We start from the raw sequence: 16293 nt of genomic DNA on the forward strand, positions 1-16293 counted from the left end.
TGGATGTAAGACTTGAAGTTTTTAGCTTACATGGATAGGGAAGAAGGATATATTTAGAAGATGTGAAAGGACCATGAGTATGGATATCAACATCTCTAGAGTGAGCAACATGGCCAAAGCCATTAATATATTTAACAGTAACTTTGATAGGATCAATACCTTTGATAGGAGTATTTAAAGCCTAAGCATGATTTTTAAGTGAATGTAGTGAGGTAGAACAAGAGGGTGAGGAACACTTTTCTCTTAAAAAGGAATTTTAGGTAGCATAGGAAAAGCATCCTTCTCTTGGTCCTTAATAATATCCTTAGGGATCATGGAAGAAATATATTGATCTTGCTTAGTAGAGGTGCATGACATGTGAGATGGAGGACTATGTGGCTCTTGAGATGGAGGCATGAGATCTTGGAAGATTTGAAATGGAATGAAGGAATATTGGTCTTGAATAACACTTGTTTCTTCATTATTTAAGTAGTCCTTTTGACATGAAACCAATTCCAAGGATGAGGGAGTATATGAATTTGTATTCAAATATATATTTTTAGTCTACATAATAGGCTCTTGAAGTTCAAAAGGAAAATTACTTGGAGTGAACTTCATAGGTATAACAGGGCATGAAGACATGATCTATGAAGGTAGTGAAAAGACTTGGAGCCCAATATTTTTTGGCTTGAGTTTCTTTCAAAGGTCATCCTTAAGGGTACACATAGCCAAAAAGGGAGTAGTCAGTTCTTTGCTTAAAAAATATGTGTTTGAAATTTTGGACACTTTAGAAGGTGGTTATATGTTGGAAGAAATATGTGTCACATTTAAACCACTACTAGAATTGGTTTCATGATGTTGATCCTTCTTAAGAGTAGAATCTTTAGTAGATGAGAGCTTAGATTTTTGAATAATGTGATTATCAAAGAGATATTGGATCTTGGTTTTTAGCTCCTTACAATGTGAAGTTTTATGTAAGTTATGTCTATGATAGGCACAATAGTTACTCATAAAGGAAACTCCCACCAAAGTGATCTTAGGTAAAACAATGAGTTTTTCTTCAAGAAGTTCCTCCAAGGTTAATTCCTAATATGCTTTCAAAGGTGTGAAATCATGCTTTGGTTTGAATTCCCAAGATTTATTTTCAAAGATACCTTTAGATTTATAGGGTACACTATTTTCCAAGGGTTTGGTTTCAACATTGTAAGAAGTTGATAGCTCATTTTCATTAGGGGCACTGGAACAACCTTGCAAGAAGAAAGTGCTTGATGATGTGTTTTCCTCTTCTTTTAGTCTTTGAAGTTGAGCACTTATTTTTTCAATTTGTTTGTTCATATTTGTAATTATAATCTCTCTTTCACCCTTTGTTGCAATAGTCATAGACAATGAAAAAAAAGCACAAGCCTAGATAAGGACCACCCTAGAACATAGCCTCAAAGTGAGATAAGAGTGTTGTACACTTAGGTACGAGTCATCTAAATAATGGCTAGAACAACCAAGGTTTATGACTATCATGACACCAAGTATAACAAATACACAAGGACATAACAAGATAACTAAGTGAGGAGGCTAGTTAGTGTGTAGGTCACAAGTTTTCAGCTATGCAAGAAGTTGCTATTTGACACTATTTGCAGATAGAGAATTGGTGAAATGTTGTAGATATAGATTAGACTTAGAGCATAGATAGTTCTAACAGAATAACTTGATAGTTTTCAGGACAAGATCCTCTGCAAGGATCCTCAAGGAACCATGCGAAAAAGCACAAAGAAGTAGGCAAAGATTTAAAACAACAATTTTTGGATAGTTTTGCCATGCGAGAACTTGTATAAAGCCACAAAAGGAGTTGAAAAAATGACAAAAAGATAAAATTTTGGCATAAAAGATAGTGTTTTGAAAAATATCACATGGAGATTCATAGAGGGTCATGCGAGGACTTGCATAGAGGCATGCGAGGAAGTGGTGATAGGGTGTTTCCTTGGACAAAAACTCATAGAATTGGTCACAAGAATATGGATAGACTGATAGTTTTTCATTGGATTTGAAGAGATTTTCAATGGTTTTAATAGTTTTGGATAGAAGACTGATTGTGTTTATAGGTTTTAGATAGATAGCAGGATAGTTTTCAAGTTTTGGACATCATATTGGCTTTCAAAAAGACAATTGTTCTCAAACATGAGAAATGAGCAGTAGTCACAAACAATCCAACCAAGGGTAAAGCAACTTAGAGGGACCGGGGGAGTCTTGACCCTTTTATTTTTTTTGTTAAATTTGGATAAGTTTAAAGACTCAAAAATAGACACGCTTTATCCCTATTACCAAAAATGGTAGAGGAAGAAAAATCTTTGTCTCACAAATTATGTGCATGCATTCACCTCACACAGTTTTGTCACCCCACTAGAGGGCACCCATATTTTTGGTGTATTCCAAGGACTCAATAACATATACTTTGAATGAACACTCTTGCAACATGGGTCAAGTCCATATACCACCTTCCAACATCTAGGTACATGCCTATGGTGAGAATCTACAAGAGAGATTATTCCCCCTCCTTACCCAAAGATTATGCCTCCTTTCAAAGGTGAATTGGGTAGCAACTAACTAAGAGGTTTTTACTTGGCTTCTATTCATATTAACCCCTAGTGGCTTCGCAAGTGAAGTTAAGGCCAAAAACCCACACTAGCATTTGAAAATGTACTCACTTGACTAGAAAGACTATATTCAACCTCGACCAATGCAACAGATAGAACCTCCTCTTGATATGTGATATTAGGAATCAAGAGGAAGAAATTAATATGGCTTTGGAGTCTTTCACTCCATAAAGCTTCTTTATTATAGTGAGTTGAAATCTCCAGCAGAAGGAGTGTGCTCACTTGGGTCATTCCCAGAGGTTGGACCACTCCGAAAGGCCTTCTAAAAGGTTGACTTGGACTGGTGGTTCAGATCTATGGGTCCAAGTTTCTAATTTCCCTCAAGGGGAAAGAGCATACTCCTCTACCTCGTCACCTTACCCAAACATGCAAGACATATTCATCATCGAGTTAACTTATCGATCCTAACTTGTCCTTTCTCAAGATCTTGATCTCCTAAAACAAAGTCATCATCCCTTCATAGAAAAGACTCATATAGGAGAACCACTAACTTGCTTGCCTCCCTTAGGTACCATCTTTCAAAGGTGTCTAGGTTTGTTATTTACTCTTGTTCATCATGTCCAAGTAGTAAAGAGCATACTCCCCTATTCCCTTGTCTTACACCCTATGAAGTTCACAAGCCCTATTTAAACTATGTGTAAGAAAGTAAAACAAAACAAAATGTTTAAGTTGGTTTGAAATAATTTCTTTGACATGCGTATCTTTGACAAGCATCCTGCAATCAAATGGTCAATACTATTTCAAGGGTTTGTGATAAGGTTTCTTTAACAAGTGTCTTGTAAACCACTATTAAGCTACATCAAAGGTTAGATATCATCAAATAAATACTGCTAAAATAGTCATCAAATCAAAGAAATCATGAAAATGAAGCAAAAATGTAGACTTTAAGTTTATTGGTGTCAAGCCTCGCATGAAGAAACACAACACATGGCATGAGAAAGTGTAGTGAACCCAATGAGGAAGTGTAAACTTAGCATTTTCTCTCATGACAAAGTATAGTAAGTTGAGGAAATGGAAGTTTAATAGTTTCTCATGTGAGGAAGTGCTGAATAGGGAGCGAAATCTTAGTTTCTTCATATGAGAATGAGAATTTTCATAGAAGAAACTAGAGTACTATATGGATGATAGTGATAGAGTACTAAAAAATGTAGAAAAATAGAAAAAATGAGGCCATAAACTTGATTTCTCAGTTCCATGGTGGGTGCCAGAAATGTATGCAGGAAATGTGGGCCTCACTCTTTACACACACTTCGACATTATCATTATATGTAAAACCATCCTAGAATGAAAAATGCGTCATTCACTTGAAACAATTTGAGAAATTGATCTGTTGCCTCCTAACTAGATGGATATGCTATTGTTCTCATAACAAGAAGCCTAAAACCAGATCTCTAGTACGAAGGATTTGATTAAGCTATATGAGAATGCAAATTAATCTAAATGAAATGCCTATATATTAAACTAAGAATAAATGAGAACATATTATTCTAAACATATGCATTTTAAATTATATGCAATTAATATGTAAGAAATTTAAGCTAAGAATGCAAAAGCAATGAATAAATATTTGAGCATAAGGTCAATTCAAAATCTATTCAATCCCCATAATGAGGAATTGAAGGTTCCTTAAATAGAATCCTAGAATTGATTGATAATCGAGATCAATTGGAATGAATGATCATGATTTTGAAGAAGATTTAGTTAGAATATTCCCTATACAAATGAGGTTAATTGATTCAGATCTAAGTGTGATGAAGAGTTAAGTAAGTCTCTTCTGAGTGTGAGAAAGAGTTAACTACGTTAATTCCATTTCATGTTCTAGTTCACTCATAATTTCCATTTCTAATCTAAAGAGAAGATTTTGGAGAAGATATTTAATAATATAGGACATAACCTCATAAATTCATAATCTTAATTGATTGAATAATTAAATTCAATAATTAAAATGAAGGTCCATTAGCCTATTAAATTAAATACATTCAATTCCCTTGTACATTAGCTAAAGAGGTAATTTTAATTTAATTAAATTATGAACACTTATAATTAAATTAAACTTAATAAATAGGTTTAATGTAGCTAATTCGAGTCAATACTTAGGAATCAAATAAAGAGTGTGATTAATGCAGATTAGGGTTTTTTTGTATTCGACACATATGTTAACTAACGAGTATCAAAATCAAAATTGCATAGTAAAATAGGACTTAGGATTGATTAAATAGACCAAAATTTATTTAGCATGGTGATGTGCCAATTTTGGGGTATTACAATGTCTGCTTACTATGTTTTCTTTATCATCATACTTCTAACTACTATGTTCCTAGTTAGTTTTAACTTGCCCATGTAATCAATATAACCCTTTTCTTTAGCACTCCTTCTATCCTTAAGATTAAGATTTCTTAATTCAGAAACTCATTTGGGATGTAAGTTTATAACAATATAAAAAGGCATCCTCTTAGTACTTCTATTTACAAAATTATTATATGCATACTATACTTTTTCTTTAACTAAATCCTAATTCTTGGTTTATCCTTAACTAAAATATTAATAAGTTACTCAAGCTTCTATTCACAACTTCAATTTTTCCATCAATTAATGGATGAAATATAGAACCAAAGTTTAACTCAATATTTAACCTCTTCAAAATTATTTTCTAAAAATATTCAGTAAACTTCTAGTATCTATCATAAATAATAGTCCTAGGAAATCTAGGAAACCTCATAATCTCTTTGAAAAATTGATTCTCTATATCTATTGCATGTGATATATTTCTACATGGTATCAAAGGATCTATTTTAGAAAATCTATAAAAACAAAAACAAATATAGAATCATTAATCCTCTAAGTTTTAGGTAACCCAGGATCAAAATTCACACTAATGTTTTCCCAAGGATGAAGTAGGACCATCTTGGGTCTTTGAGTAATCTTGCATCAACCAAAAATATTTCTAATTTTATGTACCAATTTGTTGTTTATGAAGTAGCCATTCCTACTTTTGATTTCTTGTTATATGTAGTTACCATCATGTTGAGGGCCTATCCTTGATTCTTTTCCTAAGTGTGTGAATCCTTATGTTGGATATTTCTTAAGCTATGCAATTCTTTATAGTCCTTTCTTCCTATTGTTTTCATCTTGTGTAGTGTGTTGTTCTGATTGGCATGGTTTACATGGTGTATTGTGTAGTTAGGAGTTGACTCCTAGCACCTGTATGGATCTACCCTTAGGAGTGCATGATATTATATGACTATTTGTGGGATCTTGTTTACTCTTCCAAGTGTGGACCTAACTTGTAACTAAATGCTTTACTAGCTGACTTGTGGCTTAGCTAGCTTTAAAAGAAACTTGATTAGATGTAGGAAAGGGACCAAAGGATGGGAAGAAGAGGAAATAATCATTCTAAGAGTGTATAAGATAGAAGATGCAAGTTAAGGCTACAAATTTGAAAGGAATTCTTATTTTGTAAAAGGTCACAACCTAGAAGGCCTCACAGTTAGGCATATTATGGTTGTTCTATACGCAAAGTTGAATAATTACAACTAAAATATGTTGCATCTCACCTTGTGTTATGTATGGTTTCATTCCATTTATGTGTGTCTTATGTGTGTAACTCTAAGTAGGGGTGTGAAGGTTACAAGTTGAGTTTATTCTACATTTTATTTTAGACTCTTCCTACACCATCCTAAGTTAGGTATTACTAGAGAGAGTTATTTCTTGTGGCTTGGATTTTGGGGAACCTTGTTCAATTTGGTTATAGGGAAAAAGATATAAAATCTAACCTATAACTTTTAGAATGTTACAATCTTGGAGGAACTATTGTCAATATGGTTCGTGGTAGAGGAAATATTGATAATGATATTATGGAGATGTTGAGGAAAATTGCAATAAGACTAGAAGCTCCAGAGACAACACAAAGAAGAGGTGTACATCTTGAAGATTTTGGTGATGATGAAGAGGCAATACTAAATCCTAATCTTGAACTTGAGGTTGAACAAGATGAGGAAAGACTTTTGATAGTTTTATCTACGGGGAATGCTAGACCTATTTTAGAAGTTACTTGTGTTGGTGTTTGGAAACTCTAGATGGTTTTCAATTATCCCCATGAGAAGATGACACATCTAGGGGCAGCTAACTCCCATTATCAACATATCATTTTAGACAGAGGGCCAACTATAAGGCATGACCCTTCTTCTACTTCAAGATTTGCAAAACCTAGGTAGGTAGACCTGAGATTCAATTGATATCGTACTAGTGCAAAACATATCCCTGAATCTAATAAGCAGATTGAAACCCCTTATATCTCCTAAGACTTAATGCAATAATAGAGATCTACAATAATTGAATGAAAATCTATGGAATGCACAAGCTAAGTGAGGGTTTGACTGTTCTAGCTCTTCAACATAAAATGTAAAGATGATTTGAATTTGATTTGATTTTATGTGGGTGGGGAAAGTGGATCAAAACCAAGTATGAATCAACAACTTAATGCCCCTATAACTGATTAGTGCCTAATCCATTGGGCACACTTATGAATCTCCCTCATGCATTTTAGATATATGATATTGATTTATATATTCAGATATACAATCTATCTATTTACCTCATAAATAGACATCAATATTCAACTCAAATCTCATTCTTACGTAAGATCCTTCTCAGTAAATTTGCAAACCTATTGAATCTATGAAGCATTTACACAACTCTTTGAATTATTAGTGATAATGAAACAACATACATCCTTAAAGGACTGCAACTATGACCGAGGCTCTTCATTCAAAGATCATAAAACATTACAACTTATTGAAAATGGAGACAAGATTCAAACTGAAATTCACATTTGTTGTTCTTTGTATTGATTTCCTTGAAATACTACATGAAAATGTAGGAAATTAACTCACAAGCTACCTAATAAAGTAGACTGCATAATAAAAAATGTTGTCATACAAGAGAGAAATTGGTAGGAATGAGAAGCTGATGGGATGGGAAAGGGGTATCACATCCAAAGAAAAGCTTCATGGTTTGGAACTAGCACATCTTAGGTCTTCCACTCAAACTTCATCAATTCCAAGGCTAATTCTACTAAGTGTTTTCCATCCCAGAGACTTTCCAAAAAATTCCCACCCTTACAATGAAAGAAAGAATTAATAATATAGGCCAGATGAATTCTTGGATTTGATATTTACTTGACAAGTGTCCACTTGAAATTCAATCTTCTAGCAACTAGAAAACCTCTTTCTTCTTTCTTTCCATCTGATCTGAGTAGGTTTCATCATTGTTCTATTACTGATTTGCAAATATCCTTGTACAATGATGAAATTCTTTTGAATCACTAAAATATCTTATTTCTTTAGGAAAATGCCAGTGAAAATAAGTTTTTTTTGAGTAAATCTGAACAAATTCGACCCTAACTACATTTCCATTGCCTTTTACTAATATTCAAGTCATCATCTTGTTAAAAATCAGTTCTGAGCTTCTATACCTGAAAACAATTACAATTTTGGAACCCAAGATAAAATCTAGTATAGCTTGAACACATTGCTACCTATGCAAAAATTGACTCTAGAATCAGAAAGTTCATCTTCTCTTGATTTCAGCGATATATAATATGACCTATTTCGGCTTCCAGAAACCCACTGAATGTCCATTTGAAAATAGTCTCCTCTAGTAGAAATTCATGTCTGCACATCTTTTGATTTTAAATTGTCAAAAATTTAAATGAACCTAAAGTTTGGACTTCATGTTAAAACCTTTTCTGAATTTAAAACCTGTGGCATGCATTCATAACAAAAATAATAATAATATATTATTATTTTTATCCTTCAATATTTCCATTACCCTATACTCTGGGTCAACACATGTTTGACCAACTACCATGTGGCAATTTTTGACTAGTCAACATCTGATGCTAGACTACCTCATCATCACCTTGTCTATAGTACCACATCACCATCCTGCTTACCTGCTTTCCTTAACTCATGAGCATTTTGAAAATGCGAGTTTGCATTGACCGCTGGATCGTGACACGTGTCACGATCCTATGTGTCATGTTTGAACTTGCACATCTCACCACCTCATCAGGTGCACGAGACCGACTGCCACATGGTGGCTAGAGGCATTCCCGCATTATATAAGTCATGAGCATCTTAGAAATGCAAAATTGCACTCACCATCTGATTTGGACGCGTGGCACAATTTCACACAATCTTGCCACATCAACGAGCTTCAAATTTCATTCAAAATTACACCTATGTCATCCATGCCTAGGTCGAATTTGGGGCCCACATCCACATGCAAGCTTGGCTTTCCAAAATCTCTCACTTGAATTCAAGTTAAGTAATGTGTTGTGTAGTATTTAAAAACTGCATTTTACCCTTCCACAGTAAATGTGGGATCAAAGTTTATAACCATTCTTTGCTTTTTTGACTGCGTTCTTACTCACAAGCTTCCTGGTCAACAACGTGGTCTTCATTCTGGGAAACTTCCTCTATTTTTAATCACGTCACTACCTCATCTTTCCTAACATTTTTCCTCACTTAAAACATGAGGCTCTGCATGGCGTCTCTTTACTGTTTCAGTGAATTTCCTCTATGAAAGATGTTTTATTCTCTTTATTTAATGGCTTGGACTCTCTATTTGAAATGTGGGTTGCCCTCATTTGCGGCTGAGAAACTCTTCCTCTCTGTGTAGATTCCTTTAAAATCTACAGCTTATGTCTTTTGTGTTGAATTTCTAACATGAAGCAGCTGCCTTCTCATGAAAAACATAGGCTCTTCCTTGTGGACTGGCAACTTTCTCTTGTTGTTTTGCTTCCTCTTTTATAGAGTGCATGGGATCTTACCTTTACTATCTGTTAGCTCTATTGACTGCCTTTTGTTTGAGTTTCCTTTGTGAAGAGACATGGGTTGTGGACATGAGCTTTATATTTGGGAAGTCAAAATAAGTTTAATTAGAGACATATGAAGTGGGTTGATTTTTTTGTAGAACTTTTCCTTTTCTTTGAAACATAAAAGTGGATAGTCAAACAAATTTTCTAATCCATTAAGATGAAGAATGAATTTTCTGATGGGAATGAGAGATGAGGTACTTGGTTTTAATCATTTGAAGTATTTGTATGAAACTAGTCCTAATTTTGTAGAACCTTGTAAATCTTGTAAAGAAAAAATGGTGAGCAACAAGTGGACTAAATATTTCATTTAGGAAGTATGTTGTTTAAGGGAATTTTTTTGTTCATACCTAGATGTTGTATAAGAGAGAACATCATAAAATAAAAACATAGTGGTTGACTTGCTCAATAGTTTGGGATTAAAAAAATAATAAAGTTAATTGCAGATAGATACTTTTGGCCATTGATATAAAAAGATGTGCAAAAGATGGTAATAAGTTATAGAATTTATTGAACAACAAAAGGAACTAGTTATAATTTGGGATTTTATTCACCATTTCTTATACTTGATAAGCACTAGGAAGATATTAGTATGGATTTCATTCTTGTTTTTTCTAGAATTCAAAGAGGGGAAGATTCCATTTTGGTGGTAGTTGACATATTTTCAAAGAAAACACATTTCATAACCTATAAGTAGAAATCTAATCATGTACATGTAGTTGAATTATTCTTTAAGGAAGTAGTGAGATTGCATGGATTGCCTAGAACACTTTTTTAAGAAAAAAGATACTAAATTCACCAGTTATTTCTGGAGGACATTTTGGATGAAGCTAAATGCAAAGTGGAAGTTTAGTTCTACATTTCATCCACAAGCAAATGAAAAAACTAAAGTTGTGAACATAAGTTTGAGTAACCTACTAATTTGGACTTGATTTTGGCACAAGAAGAGTTCACATACAATAATTCTATCAATAGGAGCACTAAGAAGGCACCTTTTGAGATAGTTATTGGAATGAGTCCTAAAGGAACTACATAATTGATAATTTTGAACCTTGAGATGAAGAGAATAGCTAAAGATGAAGAATTTGTGAATTTTATGAAGACTCTACATGAGAAAGTTAAAAGAAGCTTGCAAGACATTAATCTGGGATACAAACAGAGAGAAGATAAGAATAAGAGACCTAAATCTTTTGAAGTTGGCGATGAGGTAATGATTCAATTGAAGAGGAACATATTTCTAGTTGGTATCTATAGTAAGATGGAGATGAAGAAGCTTGGTGCTTGTAAGATTCTAAGGAAGCTTGTTAGTGGAAATTCCTTTGAAGTACAATTGCCACAAGATATGGATATTTTACTTACATTCAACATTGCATATATCTTTGAGTATTTTGAATTAGATCACAAGATAAAAAATAATTTGGATTACCCCAAGAAGAAAATAAATAGCCATAAAAAGATCTTGAATAGCCAAATAAGTAAAAGCACTAGAGAAAAAGACTAAAAGGAATACCTAGCTTAGTGGAAAGACAAACTAGTTAAAGATAGTTTGTGGATTACACAAGCTGAGTTGGATCTTTATGATTTGGGTCAAAATATTAGTCTTTCTTGATGTGGAAATCAGTTCTTCATTAACCCAAGGTGTCTCATATAGGAACATCTTGGGTCTTTGAGCAATCTTGCATCAACCAAAAGTATTTTCAATTTTCTATACCAATTTGTTGATTCTAAAGTAGTCATTGTTTTTTTTGTTTTCTTGTTATTTTTAGTTGACATAATGTTGAGGACCTATCCTTGATTCTTTCCTTAAGTCCACAAATCCTTATGTTTGATATTTCTCAATTTTAATATCACACATTACGGTCCTATTTCATTTTTTTTCACCTTTTGTAGCCTGTTGTTTTGATTGGTGCAGTTTTGGTCTCTTATGTGGTATCTTGCACAATTAGCATCTGACTCCTAACAAATGTGTATATTTACCTTAATGTGTGTGTGATATGATATGACTATTTTTGTGAGAACTTGTTTACTCTTCCAAGTCTAGACCTAAATTGTAGTTAAATTTTTGACTAGCCAACTTGTGGCTTAGTTGGCTATAAAAGAAACTTGGTTAGATGTAAGAAATGGACAAAATGATAGGAAGAAGAGGAAAGAAGCATTGTTAGAGAGTAGAAGATATATGATGTGAGATAAGGCTTTGCATTTGAAGAATTTTTAGTTTATATAAAACTATAACCTAGAAGGCCTCACAACCGAGCATATTGTGGTTGTTCAATATGTGAAGTTAAATAATTACACCTAAAATATATTGCATGTTGACTTTTTTTTTCTGTGGTTTCATTCCATTTATGTGTAGTGTTGGAAATGGTTTAGAATAACTGAGAGGGGGGTGAATCAGTTATTCAAGGTCCATATGTCCAAATAAAACTTTTTTACTAAGTATGATAAGCCCATTAAACTAACCATGCATCAAAGCTAAACTTTCATCATAGCAAGTGTCATGCCCTAATTTTGCCAAGCAAAACACAACCAATTTTTTTATTTTTATTTTTTTCATTTGATATCATGCACTTCAAGTTACCATGGGGTGCCAATTTGTTTTCTGAAGTTAATGGACCATAATAGCTAGGTGATGCTATCATATTAGATACCATCCTCGAGATGAGACGTTATGTATGTAGTTATGAAGCACAATTTCGGCATCAATGTGATATATAGATTTCTTAGTGGCTTAGTGAAGTATGTTTATGATTTCCCTGGGTAAAAGACTATATCCTATTACATTCCATGTCCCATTTGGTCCTAGTTTATTATGTTGATGAAAATTTTGCACTATATCTTTTCTCATCTTCATCCAACTTGGTGCTTGCAACTAGGTATTTTAAATAACTTTATCCTTGATTCATCATCCAAACTTTAAGATGTATTACTATCTACCAATCCTTTATTATTTATCCTTCACATTCCCATATAATGATATCTTCTAACAACTCATTTGTCTAGAATTACCAATTCTATTTTATTATTATTATTTATTATCATTTATTATATTAATTTTATTTTATTATTTATATTTAATAATGTGACCATCATATTGCTAACACTTAACTATGATTCTAACTTCCTTTTGGGCTAGATTAAGTTTAACTTCAGCTTATATTCTTATTAATTAATACCTTTGACTACCATTCTATTTCATATGCTGATCACCTAAGGTTTTCTCTCTAAAATTCTTCATGCCAATAACAAAGCATAAAATTTTAATTTTTAATTATCATACTAAATTTCCTCTCTAATAAATATATGCATATATCATACCACTTTTAATGATGTTATTTAGTTTACTCAAATTAATATCTTACCTATTAATACTAATTCATCTTTTGACATACCCCCACTACTACTCATAACATAACTAATACTCTATGGGCACACTTAAGGTGACTACTTGTACTTCACTGAATTATATATATATATATATATATATATATATATATATATATATATATCTCTGTGTGTGTGTGTGTGTGATTATTTCAAAATACATGGACTAATAACAAGGTATAAACATACTCATATATTTATTTCTTATTTTCATGCTTATACACTCAATTGTCTATCGAGGTCCTCCATAAACATATAATAAAGTACTACTTTCACACACATTACATCACCTAAGTTGTCTTGGCAATCGCAACTCTTTCCTTCATCGGTGGACAGATTCCTTGGTGTTACAAGGTGGAGGCATCCAAGTTAATGGGGAGGTCTGACCATCCTCATGCCCTCCATCACATTTTCAAAGGGGTAGGCATATTAGAATGTGGTAGTTATGTCAGCAAGGGTCTTGCGATTTGATGGTGGGGAGCAGCTTTTTAAAAACTTAAATGCCTAACCTTCTCCCCTCCTTTGGGGAAAGCGCCAATGCCTAAGACTATACCACCCTTTCCAAGGTGACTTCACCAAACATGGCGGCCTTACCAATCTAGTGGTTTCTTCTATGAATGCTACAGTGGAGTGGCCAAGGTGGATAGGCTTACTTGAGTACCTTTTTGACTAATCATGCACCTAGGGTGTCTTGGAGAGAGGAGGTGCCTAGGTAAGAGTATCTGACATGTGTCAGGGTGCTACTGTCATGTGATCTTAGTTTGAGCCTTTATTTTTCAATGCCTATGGACTTTCCTCTTTGAATTTATTTCCATCTCAACATATGGTGCTTTGTTAATAAAATTTGGAATTGTTATTCTTTTAAATTACTATAGTCATTCACGGGTCCCTATACCACTATTTTTATTTTATTTTAATAATTACTTTAAAATTATTTAATATTGGGTGGATATTTCTCATTGGGTACATCCTAGTTTTGGAAGGGGTAGATGTCCAGTCTTTGAAATATTCTTAGTCTTACTTTAACTATACATATTTATGTTGCTTTCACGATGATCTGAAGGGCACGTGAGTTATGAGAGCCTTTCCATGCAATGTATTAAGGGACTAGATCAATAGTATTGTAATATATGTTTTATCTTATTACACTCCAAGTACAAGATGTCTAGAATATTCTTTTAATATTTAATTCGAATGTAATCTAGGGGGAGGGATTATTTTCCTACCCCATACATTTTCCAGAGAACCAAATTTACACCTACAGGATTGATCTTATGCATTTGGACTATGTATCTTCTCAACCAATTTCTCTTTAATCCTACCATAGAGTTTAAGTGATTATAGTTGACGATGTGATAGTGTGGTTTAACCTAGGAAACTAATAGGACCATGAACCTAAGTGATCTAATGCTCATGCACATGTAATGATCTAGCAAATAGAATAACTTTCTTCCATCAAATTGAATGCAAAACATGTTTAACCACAATTTCAACCCTTCATGCATTAAATTAAATCAACTATATTAAAAGATGGAACTTCTATATTATGAACTAATCATCTATATCTATAGTACTCTTCCATACAACATTAGTGAAAAATTTTTACCAAATGATTGCAAATAATGTAAGGAGGATCCCATTACATAATTTCATTACATAACATCAAATCTCAATATGGACATTTCCTTACAAGTACAATATATGAAACATCTTGCAACCTTTCCGTACACAATTTCAAACAAATGAAAATGATACACTTCCTCTTTTACATTAACATGGAATCACAAATGGAAGCTAGGTAGCACAATACATTGAGAGGACATGATACATTTGTCCCTTTTTACACACTTGGTTCTCTTCAACTTCCTCAAGGGTAAAACCCTAATACCTTCAAGGAATGCATCTTCACAAAACCTGCACATAACACACAAACTAGGAACCATGGAGGCTCACCTCCCAACCTAGGCTTCTATGAAGCCACCCACCAAGCAGGGGAAATAAGAACCAAATAGGTTACACACATACTTCACAAACTTTGCATGAAAACACAACATAACCACAAACACTATCAACATCCTTCAATGGCTTGCACAATGATTCACCATTGGAATCATAAAATGTTGGATGAAGGTGGGCTCTTCAAGGAGGAGAAATTATAACAACATAAATATCATATTGCCAATGCATTTTGCCTCTCAAGGCCACCACAACATAAACAACATATTGCCGCTGCATTGCCTCTCAAGGCCTTCAAAAAAACCATCTTCTCCTCATCCACCAAACCTCCTTATACCTCCCAAACAAAAAAATTCATGGCCATGATGGAGCCCATGCTCCATGATAATAACAAACCTCATCATGAGGTAAAAACAAATTCTTTTCTCACCTGCAATGTCAAGCCCAACTTATGCCCTTCACCCAAGGCTTTTGTGCCCTCCCAAGGGTGAGTGAAGCCTTCACACCATAATCAAAATCAACACTCACATTCAAACAAGAAAAAAAAACAAAAAAAAAACAAGAGAGGATCTCCAAAAGAACAAAACACATTCACTTCTTCCCAACACAATGACAAGTTGATAACACAAGATTGACAATGCAATGCATACTCCAATGATAACTTTTCACACTTGCAGATTTTCTCATCCATGCTAAAGGAAAGAAAAGAAAAATAAATTGGTTTAGAGGCACCAACCTTGGTCCAAGCTAGGGTAAGTATAGTTGTAGTAGAGCTGCCCTCATCTCCCTCTAAAAATTAGTTGTCTCTAAAATTAGAGAGTGGATGAACAAACCACTAACTTGTCACCCCTCCACTAAAAAGGCCCTCTACTACCTTTTTTTAGTAAGAACATCAAGCCTCCCTATCTTACATTGTTTCTCCTCCAAAATAAGAAGGTTGACCAAATGGGATGGTGAGGGTACTCTCATGGGGAGACTCAAAATTTCGAATTGGTTCAAGAGGGCTTGGTTTAAGGGGTCCCCTAAGCTAGGTAATCACTAAAATAGTTGAATTTAGGCCCCTAACAAATTATACTACCATTAGGGTGGCTTATTTTCAATAAAAAGACACTCTAGGATCCCATTTAGGCTCCCTAAAATCCCTCACAAGTTTGAATTCGAAAATAAACATGATATTGACCCATCCTAACACTTTCTCCCAAGTGGGTTAACTTATTAATTGAAGAAAATGAAAGAACTAAGATTAAGTGACCTTGTGGCCAACACCCTAGGTGACATGTCATCAACACATAGACAAATAAAAGTGTCAAGTGACACATTAAAATACATTACACTTCACCATGACATGTCCTTAATGCATCCAAATTACGATTAAACATTTCCTCATGCAAACAAATTTACATTACAAAAATAAAACACTTTCACAGAGGCTTTTGAATCTTCCAAAGATTC

Source organism: Cupressus sempervirens, chromosome 4 (genome assembly GCF_028749045.1).
Source record: "Cupressus sempervirens isolate cs-2001-9-10 chromosome 4, ASM2874904v1, whole genome shotgun sequence".
In the NCBI taxonomy this organism is placed as follows: Eukaryota; Viridiplantae; Streptophyta; class Pinopsida; order Cupressales; family Cupressaceae; genus Cupressus; species Cupressus sempervirens.